Raw genomic sequence first — 18,207 nt, forward strand, 5'->3', positions numbered from 1 at the left:
GGTTTTGATTTTTACGATATAAATTTGTGTTTCTGAAATTATAATTCAAATTAGAAATGGATTCAATCTTGATTTGATAACTAAATAAGAAATGATGTAAAGCCCAATTTTCTGCCCTAAAGTTTTAAGGGTTGCCTTTAAGTTGTTGGGCCTAGGGGCTGGCCCAAAGGATAAAGCCACCCTAAGTCTGCCCTAATTGTTTCATTGTGCACTTTCAGAACCTACTCCCTTGGTGCTTAAAGCCACACCCGTCACTCCGCTAGGGTTCAGTCTTGAAGCTCTGTCACTCTTGTTCGAGCCAGTTTCGTTCCATGTAAGTTGCATCTCATCCCACACCTTCTTGTTTAGCTCAGTTGCTTCGAGACCTGACTAGAGTCGTACTAAGTAATTTTGTGCCACTCCGCCCTTGTGTTTGGAAAAATATTTGAAAAATGATTTAATTTTTTTTAATAATTTTGAAAACTTTTTCATTCAAATTTTTAGTATTATTTTATTATTGGTGTCATGCGACGCGAGCGGCCGGATCGACAATGAAAATAAATTCTTTTTTTTTTAATCTTTGATTTTTTAATCTTTTTAATCTTTTATAATTATCATATTTTTTTAAAGTTATTTAAAAGTGGATGTGGATGTCACTGTGACGTGAGCAACCAGGTAGATATTAAAAAGTAAACAAAGAAATCTATCTTTTTATTCTTAGATTGGTATATATTTTTTATAAAAAAAGAAGAATGAAAGTCTACAATGGGTGTTATGCAACACGAGCGATCAAGCAGACACCAAAGGAATAGGAATTTTTTTTTTATGATTTAAACAAAATATTGAAAATTAAAAAAAACAAATCAAAAGAAAAAGAAACTAACAATGACGTATATTAAAATGTGGGAGTGGTGATGGGAAAGAATTAGAGAAGTGTAGAGAATATACTTTTTCGGTCATGAAAAAGTGCGTATTTATACTCACATTTTACAATATCAATGCAATCTCAACCTTAATTGTAATGAACAGTGTAAGGAAGGAATTGGTCATGATAGCAGCACATTATGGAGATCAAATCATAGCAAATCAGAGCACATCAATCAAGATCAATAATATTGATTCTAATTATATGAAGAGATATTGCTTTTAATTATTAGAATCATATGACTAATTTCTCTATCAGAACATAGGTAGAAGATATGTTGAGTTGTTGGACTCATGAAGAGGAGTGTGATAATAAATTAGGCTATTCTTTTTTTTTCTTTTTTTCTTTTTTTCATCTCTCTTTTTTTCTTTTTTTTCTTCTATAATTAAAGTTTGAAAATCTTTGAAGAAAATTTTGTTTCACATTTATTTTTATTTTCCATTAACTAAACAACTTTTTTTTTTGAAATAGATTTATTCACCTGAACAAAATTAGGTGTTGACAACTGCTCATCTTTACTTAGATTTTACTAGATAATATGAAAATTTGACTTTTTCATATTATCGTAATAAAAGATAAGTAAAGATAAAAACACTAATTTCGTTCCGGTTTCAAAAAAAGACAAAATTGAAGACAAACTTGACCATACCAAGTAGAGAGTCTCGATTCTTTTTTTTTTTTTTTTGTTTTTTGAAAAAACCAAATTAGACTAATCCCGAGGAGAGGGTCTAGATCCAAAGAATTCGACGACCATTACCATGTAGAGGGCCCCAATCCTAGAAACATATTCTTGTTGTACTTTAACGTTTTGAAAAAAAAAAGATTAGACCAATCCCGAGGAGATGGTCTATATCTAAAGGATTCGATGACCATTACTATATAGAGGGTCTCGATTCGAAAAAAAAAATCTATTTATAACTTTGACTTTTTGAAAAAGAGATTAGACCAATCCTGAAGAGAGGGTCTATATCTAAAGATTCGGTGACCATTACCACGTAGAGAGTCCCAATCTGACAAAGAAATCAATGACCATTGTCGTGCATAAGGTCTTGATGTAAAGAGATTGATGACCATTGCCTCGCCTAGGGCCTCGATGTGACATAAGAAATCAATGACCATTGCCTCGCAGAGGGTCTTGATGTAAAGAGATCGATGACCATTGCGTCGCAAAGGGCCTCGATGTGACATAAGAAAACAATGACCATTGGCTCGTAGAGGGTCTTGATGTAAAGAGATCGATGACCATTGCCTCTCAGAGGGCCTCGATGTGACATAAGAAATCGATGACCATTGCCTCGTAGAGGGCCTCAACGTGACATAAGAAACCAATGACCATTGCCTCATAGAGGGTCTTCATGTAAACATAAAGAAATCAATAACTATTGTTTCGCAGAGGGTCTTGATGTAAACATAAGGAAATCAATGACCATTGTCTTACAAAGGGTCATGATGTAAACATAAGGGAATCAATGACCATTGCCTCACAAAGGGTCCTGATGTATAAAAGGAGAACCTGAATGTTTCCTTGAAGTATGGACAAACACCGCATGAATGCCTAACATTTGTGCGACTTAAAAAAAATGTCATTGCTGACTTTTTTTCAAATTTCTGTATTTTATTTTTTTTGGAAATGATTTTCAATGATTTTGTGGAGTATGATGGATGACATGATCTGAATGTGTGTACATTGTATGGTATGATGAAACAGATTGAGAAGACTCTTTTTGTATCTTTAATTTTTTTCCTTTTTTCATAAATCTAAGAAATGTTGGAAGAGTTATGCATATGCACACGTTATGAATCATTGATGATGTATGACATGCTATGATTTTCTTTTTAAACCTAGTTGATGATGCATGCATGAATGTGTGGATGCATGGGTGGGACTCATGAGACTCTTATTTGCTTTTTTTTCATTTTTCCTTTTTTCATAAATCTAAGAAATGTTGGAGGAGTTATGCATTTGCACACATTATGAATCATTGATGATGTATGACATGCTATGATTTTCTTTTTAAACCTAGACGATGATGCATGCATGGATGCGTGGATCCATGAGTGGAATTTGCTTTATTCCAAAAGATGAATTATCATGTATGCATGACTTGGTATGATGTATGAATTTTTCTTTTGCATTTTTTGAAAACAAATTCGAATTGATTCTCATTTCATTGTTATTTCTAATTCATGGAATCATTCTACTTTGATTTTGTTTTTTACTTTTCCAAATCATTTCTTTGATTTAATCTGCTACTAACGAATCATTTTTTTAATCATTTCTTTTGAAATACTATTTGAATGACATGCATGAAATTGCCAAGGGTTTGAAAAGGTTTGGATGAGGTGATGAAGATTAACTAGGGAGTTGCCCCAATTTGAATTAGTCTTGGGGCACAAAATGTGTTTGAGCTTTCCCAAGTTATTGATGGTATGAAGAAAATGATGGGGACTTCAATAATTTACCCCTAGTATGAAAGCTTAGGATGGTCTTATGGTGCAAAAACGTGTTCGACTTTCCCCAATTGAGGAGATTAAAAAACTAGAGTCTTCACAAATTTCCCATAATGTGATAAGAGTCTTCGATATAAATAAATGCCCAATTCATAATGAATGATGGGAAAAATGGAATTTCATGAAGAATAAATTGAAAGTTGACAACCCAAAATTAACCAGATTGCTTGATTGCCCGTGCTGATTTTGGAGTTTTGAAAACATGTCAACCAAACATAAATTGCCCCAGTGTTTAAAAGAAAATCTTTGAACACATTTTTTCAATCCTTTTTTTTTTATTTTTTTTAGAACAAACCTGTTAGCAAATAAAAATTTTCCTCTTAAATTAAAACCTTCGAAAGATAACAACCAATCTTTCATTTGTGTGGACTTTATTAGGCTTGTATCGTGGCCAAGGCTAGGGGTATAGATGTAAATGATAGTAAAGGCCCAAAAAGTGATGTGTGGGTTGTTTTAAACAAGTATCTTTGAATAATGTTTTATTCAGAATTTGTTTGACTTCTTCTTGTTCACCTTTTGCTTCGCTTTTTCTTTTCTTTTCTTGATATAACCATTTTTTTTCTATTAAAAGCAAACATTATGTCAACCCTTAGTGTGAGGTTGACCCTTGTTTAGGGTAATTGGAAAGAAATTTTTTTGGAAGGCTCAAAATGGGTAGTAAAGGATATTACTTTTGTTTTTTTTTTTTTGTTTTTGGATAAAGAAACATGGCCACACATCATTTTAAATCATGGTTATTTTTTCTTAACAAAAACTTTAATTTAGAGGAAAATAATTTAGTTCATATGATAAGATGTCCCTTGTTTTGTTCTTTTTTTTTCACTTTTTTTTGTCTTATTTTTGCCTTGACTGTCCATCAGAGTTTTCAGCCTAGCTAATTATTATTCATTTTTTTTGTGTTCAGAAAGTTTCTTGTAATCATTTTTAAGGTATGTGTCCCCTTTATGATAATTCTCCGTGGAAAAGAAAACAAGGTTTATGGTGGAAGAGAGATGGAAAGGAAGATAGATTTGAGCAATTTCATGCATGCAAGATTAGATGGGTATTTCAAAGAAAATGAAAACAAACAAAATTTTATTTCTTTACTCAATCCACTGATTTGACCAAAGAAAATTTTATCATTTTCTCATTTTTCATAAGAAAGATTTCAAGAATTTGGTGATAAAGAAAGTGGGAAACAATTTGAACTTAATGTAGTGCAATTTTTTTTTGAAATCTATGTTTATGGTTAATAATGTGTGATTGTGATGAATTTATTATTATATAGAAGGAAAGGTGAGGGTAAAGGACGCAAACCTCTTCCTTTAGTGCCTTAATTTAATATAGGTTTGCCGCTTAAAGTTCTAAGGGAAAGTATATGTGCTCACAAGGATAGTTCCTTAATACCTAAATATCAAGGTCACTAGAGTTGTGGCCTACTTCATGGCATTTCCCACGACAATTGGTAAACAACAAGAAATGAGAGTACCAATGAAGCAAACAAACTCTAGTTGGGGTTCTCACAATGACCACTTGAGAAGTACATCCACAGTGGCACCGCTACACAATCCCCTTTAATTCTAAGCAACTCAGACCCGGGTATAGGGCCCCACTCATGTAATGAACAAAATGTGTGTGTGTGAAGGGAGAATACAATGTATACCCAAACTCACACCTGAAAATTATTCCAAATACCAAAATAAAGAAGAATATACACATACAATTATTCTACATGTAAAAAGAGATAAAAATACACATACCTAAAAACAAAAACAAAAATGAGAAAGAAAAAATATGAAGAAAAACCACATCAATTTTGCACATCTAAATAAATGGTCTGACTCTCTAGGGTCCCTAGTGGAGTCGCCATCTGTCGCAACCGAAATCGTGACGGGACGACGAACCAAAAATAAAATTTGTAAAATACAGAGTTTGGAGTCGCCACCATAGTTATTATAGGAAACTATGGAAAATCATAAAAGATAAGACAAGGTCTCCAAAAAACCAGATTTTGGGTCCGAGAGCCGGTTACGCGTGGGGAAGGTATTAGCACCCCACAACGCCCATCCTAAGACGGTACCTTTAATTAAACGTGCAAAAAGGATGTGGTTTTCAAAAGATTTAATTTTCCCCAAAAGTAACAACAAAAGGATGTATAAAATAAACAAAAATAATTTTTTAGTTTTTTTGGGCCCGACAAGGATTAATCCTTGCTCCTACGTATCTTCAATTATAATGGAGAATCAGGGTTACGTAGTTTTTTTTAAAAAGATAAAAAAAAATCAAAAATTAAATAAAAAGAATTTATTTTCATTGTTGGTCTGGCCGCTCGGTCGCATGACACCAATAGCTTGCAAGAGCCTTCAAAACTTGCATCCATTCCTTCATCCAACTTCCGTTGCCATGGAGTTCTTCACGCACCTTTGGAGCTCCACCATCGATTACCTCTTAAAGCTCTAACGGAGATAAGGGAAAGGGAAGTAGTAAAAATAGAGATTGAGGAAGCTTTGCGACATAAGAGAGCTGAACACAAAAGATTGATGACTAGTACAAGGAGTGATAGAGAGATCAAACCATTCAGGCGAAAAAGAACACCTGCAAGGGGTAGGTCAGATCGAAAGTTTATTCCCTATGTGGCGTAAAAGAGAAGAGAAGGCCACAGAGGAGAGAAGGTGCACATGATGCGAGCTTTAACACTGCTCAGTCAAAAATAATAGAGGATGAGGAAGTATCTAAGCACCTACGTCATCCCAACATCACCAACAAGGTGCTCAATTTGCGGCTGAATGCTTGGTGTAAAATTCATCAAGCCTCAGGACATACAGACAATTGCCATAAATTGGCAAATCTGCTAGTTGCACTGTCGATCAATGGATTGTTGAAGAGATATGTGGGAATTGCCAAGGAAGAAGAGGAAATAGAGCCACCATCGGTAGTCGAACCTCATTTTTAGGAGATTTTAACACAATTGTAGGAGGTTTTTCAAGAGATGGTCTAATGCATTCATCCAGAAAGAGATATGTGAGAAGCGTCATGACAGCCGCAAAGATAGAATGACCTAAGGAGATCCCAAACATTGTCTTTTACAATGAGGACTTAAAAGGAGTAGTGCCGCATGAAGACGATCTGATAATGCTGTCAATCATCACTATGGACAGGAACGTGCATAGAGTGTTGATAGATCAAGGCAGTTCAATAGATATTATATTTTGGGACACCTTCGTGGGATTACAGATTCCAGTTGATCGCTTGCAACCTTTTTGATGGGCTATTGGTGGGATTTTCTGGAGTGTAGGTAGAAGTGAGAGGTTACATAGATGCTGCAAAAAGTATTATGGTACGATATATAGTTGTTAATGCTCTATCTTCGTATAAACTTGCTTTTGGGTAGGCCATCCATAAATAAGTTAGGGTTGTGATATTAGCCATTCATTTGAAAATGAAGATTCCTACTAATGAAGGAAGATTATTCATAATGAGGGTGAATCAGGAGATGGCCCGAAAATGTTACGAAGATAGCCTTAAAACTCGATAGAAGATCACATACTGTATGGCAACGGTTAAAGCATCTATTGACACCGAGTTGGATCCACGGGTAGTACATTCGGAGAGAAGACCCCAACCTGTTGGCGAAGTGAAAAAATTGGTTCTCAATGGGCGAAAGCTCAAGATAGGAGGAGGTCTGAGTCCAAATCTGGAGGCGCAAATCCTATAGGTATTGCAAGTGAACCTTTCTTCATTCGCTTGGACAATGACAACTATGGTGAGGATAGATCCCAACTTTTTATGTCACAGGGTCAATGTGAACCCTGAGGTCAAGGCGAAGGTTCAAAGACGAAGACGGTTGGTTGGAGAGCGAGCTCAAGCCGCTGTAGAAGAAGTACAAAAGCTTTTGAAGGCATCACATATCAAGGAGATTCAATATCCTACGTGGCTATCAAATGTTAAGCTATTATAAATATAAGAAGTTCGGTCAACATTAAAGAGGTGCAGCGATTAACGAGGAGGATGACAACCCTCTCTAGGTTTCTTGCAAAGAGTGGAGACAAAGGATTGCCTTATTTAGTGTTTATGGAAGAATAATAAATTTCAGTGGACCGGTGAGTGTGAAGAAGCTTTTCGGAAATTGAAGGAGTATTTGAGCAAACCTCCACAGTTGAAAGGGGAGTTTTAGGCCCGAGATCCACAGTTGGTCAGGTACCTGGAATTCGTTCAGACTATTGTTAAGAATTTTGTTGTTTTTGAGTTTATACACGTCCCTAGGGAACACAATTGTCAGACAAATCTGTTATGAAAATTGGCTTGTTGTACGAAGCTGGGACAACATAAATTCGTGATCAGGGAGACACTAGTATCTCCTCAAGTGGAGATTGGAGGAAGTCATCAGGTCATGGAAATACAAGCACACGAGGAGGAAACTTGGATGACTCCAATAAAGAAGTATATGGATGATGGACAATTGCCTGAAGACATCGGGGAAACAAGTCGAATCAAGAAGAGTTCTAGTAGATACATGTTGATTGATGGCAACTTGTATCGATACGAGTATTCTCGTCCTTTATTGATTTGTGTGGATAAGGGAGAAGCAACACAAATTATGGTTGAGTTGCACAAAGGCATACTTGGGAGTCATGTTAGTGGAAAATCATTGATGCTGCGGGTTATGAGAGTGGGATTTTCCTGGCCAACTATGAGGAATGATTGTGTAGAGTATGTGAAAGAGTGCGAGCAATTTCAAAAGCATGCGGATTGGGCCAAGGCCCCACCAGAAATTTTACAGTCAATCAATGCACCATGGTTGTTTCACACGTTAGGGATAGATATACTAGGGCCATTTTTTAGAGTGGTCAGGCAACATAAATTTTTAATAGTGGTTGTGGAGTACTTCACAAAATGGATTAAGGCGGAGCTTGTGGCTATAATTATTGGGAGTAGGTTAGGGAGTTTATTTGGAAAAATATAATATGCAGGTTTGGAGTTCCCTGGTATATCATCTCAGACAATGGAACCCAATTTGTATGTTCACAAGTACTACAACTATGTCGTGTAGGAACTTGGTAGGTTTTTTCTTTCGTGGAGCACCCTCAGACAAATGGGCAAGCTGAGGTAGCAAAAAAAGTTATACTTCGAGGTCTAAAATTGAGGTTGATGACGACAAAAGGGGAGTGGCCAGATGAAGTACATGGGGTATTATGGTCGTATCATACCACACGTTAGTCGACCACACATGAGACTCCATTAAGCCTGGTGTACGAAACGAATGTAGTTATACCCGTGGAGATTGTTGAGAACGTGGAAAGCGTAAGGTCATTTGCCACTACGCCATCTGAGGAGGGGCTTTGCGCTAATTTGGAAACTCTAGAAGAAGTACGAGAGTTAGCTAGAATTTCAGGGGAGGCAGTTAAAAGAAGGATAGAAAGAAGGTATAAATCCAAAGTAAGCCTAAGAATTTTTCAGGTAACGAACTTGGTGCTAATAAAGGTGCAGCTAGTTCAGATGGATAAGCTGGCACCCAAATGGACTGGACCTTATCGCGTTAAAGAACTAGTGGGGGGAAGAATATATAAGCTAGAGACGCTAGATGGTAAGGAGATACCACGAACATGGAACACATCGAATTTACGTTTTTACTTCAATTAAGGTAGAAGTTAGATGATTGCAATTTTTTCAGGTAAGTCAAAAGTTATTTAGTTGTGTTTTTGTTTTGATCAAGGACAAAGGTTATTTGTTTCAGGTTATTTTTTGTCATAAACTATCATTTAATTTGAATAAATTTGGTTAAGATGGGAATTTTATTTATAAAATCGAGCCCCAATGCTCGATGCTATGTCTCGATGCTCGATGTCAGGCCCCGATGATTGATGACGGGCCTCGATGCTCGATGTCGGGCCCTGATGCTTAATGCCAGGCCCCGATGCTCGATGGTCTACTTAAAACCATAAGAACTAGATGCATTGCTAGTATTGTGAAATTGGTTTCCTGCCGATTGATGTGTAATATGTAAACAGTGCTATGAAATCGGTTTCCTGCCGAATGATATATGAGTGATGTGTAAGCACTACTGAGAATTCTTAGTTGATTAATTATATTGTTAGCGTACAGGTAGAGTATCTTAGTTTTCAGCCGACTCCCCAGTTGTGATTAATTTGCAGGGATTGAGAGCTCGAGTTCAACTTATGATTAAGTTGATTGGTGAAAACTAAGAATTCTTAGTTGATTAATTATATTGTTAGTGTAGAAGTTAAATATCCCGGTTTTTAGCTGACGCCCCTATTGTGATTTATTTGCGACTGAGAGCTCAAGTTCACCTTATGATTCAGTTGATTAGTGAAAATTGAGAATTCTTAGTTGATTAATTATATTGTTAGTGTACAGGTTGAGGATCTCGGATTTTGGTCGACGCCCCTATTTTGATTAATTTACAAGGACTGAGAGCTCCAGTTCACCTTATGATTTAGTTGATTGGTGAAAACGGAGAATTCTTAGTTGTTTAATTATATTCTCAGTGTGCAGGTTGAAGGTTGTTAGTTTTGAAATGGTGAGTTTAGCCAAGAAGAGGGGTTGAATTGGCTTTATAAAAATTTTTGAAAGCTTAAACCTCTTTTCAATTGAATCTAATGGACTGGAAAGTTTGGATGTAAATGCAGCAGACCAGTACACTTTTAGTCGATTATAAAACAACAGACTAATCAATCGGCTAAAATACTGGAGAATTATGCAGAATGCAGAATTTGCGAATTCAATTCAAATAGCAATCTTTTACATACAAGACTTGTTCCAATCAGTATTTATAACAAGTATAAAGCCTCAGATTACACAAGAACGCATTAAATCACACCAAAGATCAAATTGCTTGGTTTTCTTGAGTCTTTAAAGAGTTTAAAGGAGAGTGAGATGAGGGAAAAAGAAATGCACAATTGTTTTTATACTGGTTCACTCAATCACAAAGCTACATCTAGTTTACCAGGACAACCTGAGCCTGGTTTCCACTATATTCAAAAGTTTTACAAACCAAACACCAAGATTACACTTTTGAACAATAAAACACACAAGATTTTTGACTCACACAAAAATCTAAACACACAACCTACAAGAATCACACTTGTAGACCTAAAATCACATCAGGCAAACCATCCAAAGGCACAACAACATCCAAACCTGATGGTGGTTGTCCCTAGCCAACCATACATGTGTTATTCAAGCTACTCACAAGCCAAAATGCCTCCAAGAACAACCAAGATCTTTAAAATATGAGTTCCAACTGTGTATTACAAAGAGAGAACGCTTCCCAAAGATTAATGACAAGGTTTCATTCAGAAAAACTCAGATTAGCACTTCTGCTTGCGAAAATACAGCTTATATAGTCTGGTTTAAGTGAAAATAGTCGATTTAATTTTCCGTACAATTAGCTGATTTCACCTGATTTAAGGGAAATCAGTCGATTGAAAAATAATTCAAGTAACTGAATGTATTCATACCAGAAACTATATACAGTAAGTCATTTAACCTTTTAAAACCCATTTTAACAGATTAAAAGAGACACACAAGGCACACAAGACATCTAACCTATGTCATATAGCCTATCAACAATGTATAACACTAAGACATTACATTTAACATGTTATTTTCATATTTAACACACTAAAAACATAATCTTCAAATGGATCTTCATCAATCTTCATTAAATACTTAAGATCTTCATGCATATGGCTTTATCAATTCTTTGCTTCGAGCTTGCTTGTGCCAACAATCTCCCCCTAAATTGATGAACCCAACATCCTCGAGTTGAATTGATGAGCTAAAATCCATAGAGAAACCTGAAAAAGCTTTTGCATAGAAGATACAAATATTCCAAATATACGACCAAGCAAAAGCACACAAGCATATATAAATATCACATATGCATATGCTCCCCGTATCATTAATAACATGAATTAACTTCAGATTTTAGATTAAGTTGGCAGTATTATATGATTCCAGCAGATTTATTTCAGGTTTTTCAAATCTAACACATTTTTACTCATTATTTTTCATATTTTTCTCTCCCTTTGGATTCATCAAATGAAAGTAAATGCATAGATCATTTTAGAAAGATGAAAATTTTCATTAAACCAGTAACATAGAGGTGTATCAGGGCACCTGACACAATTACACACACCAGAACAGAAATAGAAATGACAGATACATCATGAAGATGAAAATTGATATAATCAGTCGACTGAAATGAGAAAATAGCCAATTAAAATATTGGAACATACAGCAGACACACAAAATGCAGCATGAAAATGCAATGCATGACCTTTGAGCCATCCCCTTCACTCATTCCTAGGGTTGTCTCTGTTGTAGACATTGGAGAGGAGGTCATGAAAGTTATGGAGTTGGTCATCTAAGTCTTGGAACCTTGTTGTGTAGTATGCATGATGTGCATTTTGAGCCATGTTGAGGTCTTGAAGCTGGTTGAGAATCATTCTCTCAAATTGGGAGTATGCAAGTCCAGTATTCTCAGGAGGGTTGTATAGCTCAATTGCCATAGGTTGTGGTTCATCTTCCTCTTGGTTTCCTCCACTAGTCCCCGCTTCATGATCATTTGCTCCAACTTCAATGTTTGCACCTTGATCTCCTTCAACTAGCCAAGTGTTGCCTACCGTGGTCAATCCCATCTTGTGCATATTCAGTGTAGAAACATGATTTAGAAGTCTAGTTGACTCCTCAAGCTCTCCTTCCACATCCAAACCAAAATGCTCAATGAACTTGGAGATGAGCACCATATATGGAAGCTTGAAATCTGTGAGCCTCTTTGCCCTCATCATGTGGTCACGAATTATGTATGTCCAATCCACCATCACACCATTTTGAATGCAGTACATCACCACTAGATCACCTTCATTCAAGGTTGCATGATTACTCCCCTAGGCATGATGATTTTGGTCACCACCATAACTAGAACCCTTTCCTCCACACGAAACCTTCCCACATGGAAATTTCTAGTTTGCTAACCTTGATTTCTCACACATTGGTTGAAGTATTACACTTTGTTGAATTCATCCACTGCACTAGTTTCACCTTTGCGGACTTGCACACCTTTTTGCCTTAGGCCAGCCACATCCTTCCATGTTTGCCTAGTGATTTCCATCTCCACACCTTTGACACTTGATTTGAGAATGCCATTGCTGAAATTGAGGTTGGCATGAAACTCCTTCACCAAATCCGGATACACCTTGCCCGAAAGCTCAAGGAAAGTCTTCACTTTTTGAGCTTTGAGATGTTGCTCGAGGTTGCTAAAGTTTTATGCCCTTAGCCATGACATGTGAATCACCTTAGGAAGGATGATTTGCTTCCTATTGATCTCAATCAAGAAAGTTTGAATTCTGTCTTCATGGTCTTCAAACCATATCTCAAGCCTTCCTTGATTCATGGCATTTGGAGAAGATGAAGTAGGTGGGGTAGAACTTTCATCATCTGAGGGGCAATTTGTGATCTTCTAGGCATGGTGAAATGTAGGTTTGGCTCTTACTAGTAAATGAGAATGCCAATGCATGATGCTTATGCAAGTATTTATAGAATCAACATGTTGATTTTCAAAATCAGTCAATTAAATTGTGCATATTTTTTGGTTTCAATGCAGTACAAGAAATCACAACAATTAAATGTGAGGGAATCTGTATCAGAGATGCAGTGATGTGTTTCCCATGCGTTTTATGAATAATCCACTCACAAACAGTTCATGTAATTAAAGCACTTTATGGTCAATGCAATCTGAAAAGTTGATTTTAGCTGATGTAATAGCTGTTACAACTGCTGCTACAGTCCAAAAATAGTCATGTGATGCATGCTTTGACTGGGTCAATCAATTAAAATCAATTCAAGCAATTCCACATCAGCATAAGTGATTTTAACACATAAAAATACAGAGTTAGTCGACTAAAATTGTGCCAGAAAACTGATTTTTGGTGCAATGACAGTTTTAAGTGAAATCTTTGTGTTAAATTTGCAGTTTTAGCTGACTAAAAATTTCAGATTTCACAAAATTCACACCAGACCAATTTAAATCAAATATATGTGTTGTTTTGTGAGATTTAGAAGATTGAAACAGTTCCAGAACACAGATTATGCAGACTGTGACATTTTAAATGAAATCTATGTGTTGAAATTGCAAATTTAGCTAACTGAAATACTGGCAGTTTTCAAATTATGCAGATTTCACCACTTTAAATGCATCACACACATGATCTAATAAGATTAACAAGCCAAACAGATATCAACATACATTCTTCATGTCAAGAATACCTAATTCAGTTCTAAGCTTATTGAATCTATCACATGTAAGTGGTTTATTGAATAAATCTGCCAATTGATTTTCAGTTTTCACAAACATGATTTCAATATCACCTTTTTGAATATGATCTCTTATGAAATGATGCGTGATTTCAATGTGTTTTGTTTTAGAATACTGAATTGGATTCTTAGTTAGGTTGATTGCACTTGTATTATCACAATAAAGAGGTACCTTCTCTAGCTTTACACCATAATGCATAAGTTGATGCTTCAACCATATGCTTTGAGCAGATGCATGTCCAGCTGCTATGTACTCAGCCTCAACTGTAGAGAGCGCTACACATGCTTGCTTCTTGTTATTCCATGAGATTAGGCTTGATCCAAGTAGATGGCATGTGCCACTTGTGCTTTTCCTATCCAATTTGCACCCTGTATAGTCAGAATCTGAAAAAACCACTAAGAACAATGTTAGATACATTAGGATACCATAATCCAACATTAGTTTTCCCTTTCAGATACTTGAGAATCCGTTTTGCAGCTTTGAAGTGTGATTCCTTTGGATTGGATTGAAACCGTGCACACAAGCAAACACCAAACTGTATATTCGGTTTACAAGCAGTGAGATATAGCAAGGAACCAATTAACCCTCTATATTTAGTTGAATCAACTTGGTTTCTAGCTTCATCTGCATCCATAAGGCAGTTTGGAGCAATTGGAGTGGCAGCCTCTTTGCAATCCTCTATTTTGAACTTTTTCAGTAGATCAAAACAGTATTTTGACTGGCTTAAAAATGTCCCATGCCTGAGTTGCTTCACTTGCAGTCCTAGGAAGTAGGTTAGCTCACCCATCATAGACATCTCAAATTCTCCCTGCATAGCTGCAACAAACTCTTCACACATGAAGTTATTATTTGATCCAAAGATTATATCATCTACATACACTTGAACAAGTATTACATCACTTGCATGCTTTCTAATGAAAAGTGATGCATGCCTGAGTTGCTTCACTTGCAGTCCTAGGAAGTAGGTTAGCTCACCCATCATAGGCATCTCAAATTCTCCCTGCATAGCTGCAACAAACTCTTCACACATGAAGTTATTATTTGATCCAAAGATTATATCATCTACATACACTTGAACAAGTATTACATCACTTGCATGCTTTCTAATGAAAAGTGTTTTATCAACAACACCTCTAGCATATCCTTTAGATAAAAGAAAGTTGCTTAACCTCTTATACCATTGTCGTGGTACTTGTTTCAAACCATATAAAGCCTTTTTCAATTTGAAAACATGATTAGGATAGAGGTGATCTTCAAAGCCAGGAGGTTGTGATACATACACTTCTTCATTTAAGAAACCATTCAAGAATGCACTTTTCACATCCATTTGAGAAAGTTTGAAATTACACCTGCATGCATATGCTAACAATAACCTCACAGCTTCTAGCCTAGCCACTGGTGCATATGTTTCATCAAAATTAATACCTTCCTCTTGATTATAACCTTTAGCAACTAGCCTAGCCTTATTCCTAATTATATTACAATTTTCATCCATTTTATTCTTAAACACCCATTTTGTATCGATCACATTCATTGTATCAGTTTTAGGAACAAGAAACCACACATCATTCCTAGTGAATTGATTAAGTTCATCTTGCATTGCAATAACCCAATTACTATCACATAATGCATCATTCACATTCTTAGGTTCAATTTAAGAAACAAATGCTACATGTTGAAAGAATGCAAGCTTGCGTCTAGTGGATACTCCCTGTTCTATGTCACCAATTATGTTGTCCTTTAATAATCATATGGGTTGAATCCACTCCTTGGGTAAGTTGCTTTCTACAGCTTTTTTAGTCGACTGAACTTCCTTTTCAGCTAACTGATTTCCTGTAGCAGATTTCTTTTCCAGTGCTGTTTCTTCTTCATCTGCAATCTTAGGCACATGATCTTGCAATTTTGGGTTAGTTTCATCAAATACAACATGCATAGACTCTTCAACAATCATCAATCTCTTATTATAGACTCTATATGCATGACTTTGTATAGCATAGCCTAGAAAAAGACCTTCATCCGCTTTTGCATCAAATTTGCCAAGACTTTCTTTGATATTGTTTAAAATGAAACACTTACATCCAAATACTTTTAGGTGACTTAAAATAGGCATTCTTCCTTTGAAAAGTTCATAGGGTGTTTTCTTCAAAATTGGCCTAATCAACACTCTATTTAAAACATAACAAGTTGTGTTGACTGCATCAACCCAAAAGCACTTAGGTAGTGAATTTTCATTTAACATAGTTCTAGCTAGTTCATCAAGTGACATGTTTTTCCTTTCAACAACACCATTTTGTTGTGGGGTTCTTGGTGCAGAAAAGTTATGTTTAATGTCATGCTTTTCACAAAAGTGTTCAAACCTTTCATTTTGAAATTCCCCACCATGGTCACTTCGAATAGACACTATCTTGGAACTCTTTTCATTTTCTAGCACCTTGGCAAGTCTTTTAAAAGCATGAAAAATGTCATTTTTGGCAGCTAAGAACAAACTCCATGTGTACCTAGAGAAGTCATCAACTATAACAAATTCATAAAGATTGCCACCAAGGCGCATGGTTCGAGATGGACCAAATAGATCCACGTGAAGCATCTCTAAAGGTCTTTCAGTTGAAACAACATTTTTGGGTTTGAAAGAGACCTTGGTCTGTTTTCCTTTTTGACATGCTTCACACACTCTATCATTCTCAAACTTGAGTTTTGGTAGTCCTTCAACCAAATGTTTTCTGTTTAGCCGATTAAAATGCTGCATGTGTATGTGACAAAGTCTCCTATGTCATAACCAAGTGTCATCCTCTTTTGTAAGCAAACAATGGATGCTAAACGATGCATGATACAGATCAAGTAGATATATATTGTTGACTCTTTTTCCTATCAAGACAATTCTACCATGTACATCATATATCAAACAATTATTTGGTTCAAACATCACTTTAAAGCCTTTGTCACATAATTGACTTATACTTATCAAATTATGTTTGAGCGCTTCTACTAGCAACACATTCTTGATGTTGAAAGAGGATTCATTGCCCATGACTCCATTTCCAAGGATTCTTCTTTTGTTGTTGTCTCCATAGGTTACAAATCCTTCTCCTTTCAATTCCAACTTTGCAAATTTGGTCTTATCACATGTCATATGCCTTGAGCAGCTACTATCTAGGTACCATAGATCCTTCTTTTCCTGTTTTATGACCTGCAAAACAACATAGTATTACATGGTACCCTTTGATAGTTTGGGTCCAACATGGTTATGCCTTTCTAGATCCTTTTGGGATCCATTTCATAATTCCATTAGGTACATCATACTTTCTAACATGACAATTCTTAAGAATATGACCTTTCTTCATACAGTAGTTGCAAGAAATGAAGGGCATAACATTTGGCTCACTCCTTGAAAAGAAACTAGAGAACTTCTTGGCTTTCTTTTCATGGATAGGTGTATAACCAAGTACAGCCTTTCCAAAAACACAGTTTTGAGAGCAAAGAACAACTTCCAAGTTTGATTTTCCTCTTGTGAACCTTGCACATGTTTTCAAAAGATATTTCACTTGATGTTTCAAAGTAGTGCAATTTTCACAAGGTTTTATAGGCAGTTGTTTTTCAGAACAATCGACTGAATTACTGTAAATCGTTTCCAAATGTTCGAAATCATTTTTAAAGTCAACTGTTTTTGATTCTAGTTGGCTAACTCTATTTTCTAGCTAGTTATTTAATCGTTTTAGCCGATTGTTCATGACAACAATTTTGTTTGCCTCACTATGCAACTCTTCAAAGTCATGCAACAATTGGTAATCGCCATTCATATCTTTGGATGACAAGGAACTTACTTGGCTTGATGGGGATGATTCATATATGGCCAAAAGGCATATGTTTGCTTCCTCACTTCCTTCTTGAGATGAAGTGCTTGTTGAATCATCATTGTCCTCCCAAGCTATGTAGGCACGTCTTTCCTTTCCCTTTTTCTCCTTTTTCCTATCATCAACCTTCTCCTTCTCTTGGTTAACATTAGGACATTCAATCTTGATATGTCCTTGCTTTCCACAATTATAACATGAGAATTTAGAAGAATTACTTAAATCATTTTGTTTAGAATTGTACCTCCTTTGATTACCTTTGTTGCCTTCCCTCTTAAGATACTTCCCAAACTTCTTGACTAGTAGATTCAAGTTCTCATTATCACTAGATTCAACAACCTCTTCCTCAATTTCATCACTCTTCTTAGAGCTAGCCTTCAAGGCTATGGATCTTACCTTTTTCTCACTTGTTTCAAGCTCACTTAGCCTTTGCATTTCAATCTCATGCTTTCTAAGCTTGCCAAACAGTCCAGTTGTAGTGATGATGGATAAATCCTTAGATTCAGATATGGTAGGCACCTTTGGTTGCCAATTTCTATCAAGACACTTAAGCACTTTGATGTTTAGCTCCTCTTCGTCAAATTCTTTGCCTAGACCCATGAGATTGTTGACTATGTGAGTGAACCTAT

This window comes from Vigna unguiculata, chromosome 10, assembly GCF_037176805.1.
Source record: "Vigna unguiculata cultivar grain cowpea cultivar isolate G323 ecotype 2 chromosome 10, ASM3717680v1, whole genome shotgun sequence".
NCBI lineage: Eukaryota > Viridiplantae > Streptophyta > Magnoliopsida > Fabales > Fabaceae > Vigna > Vigna unguiculata.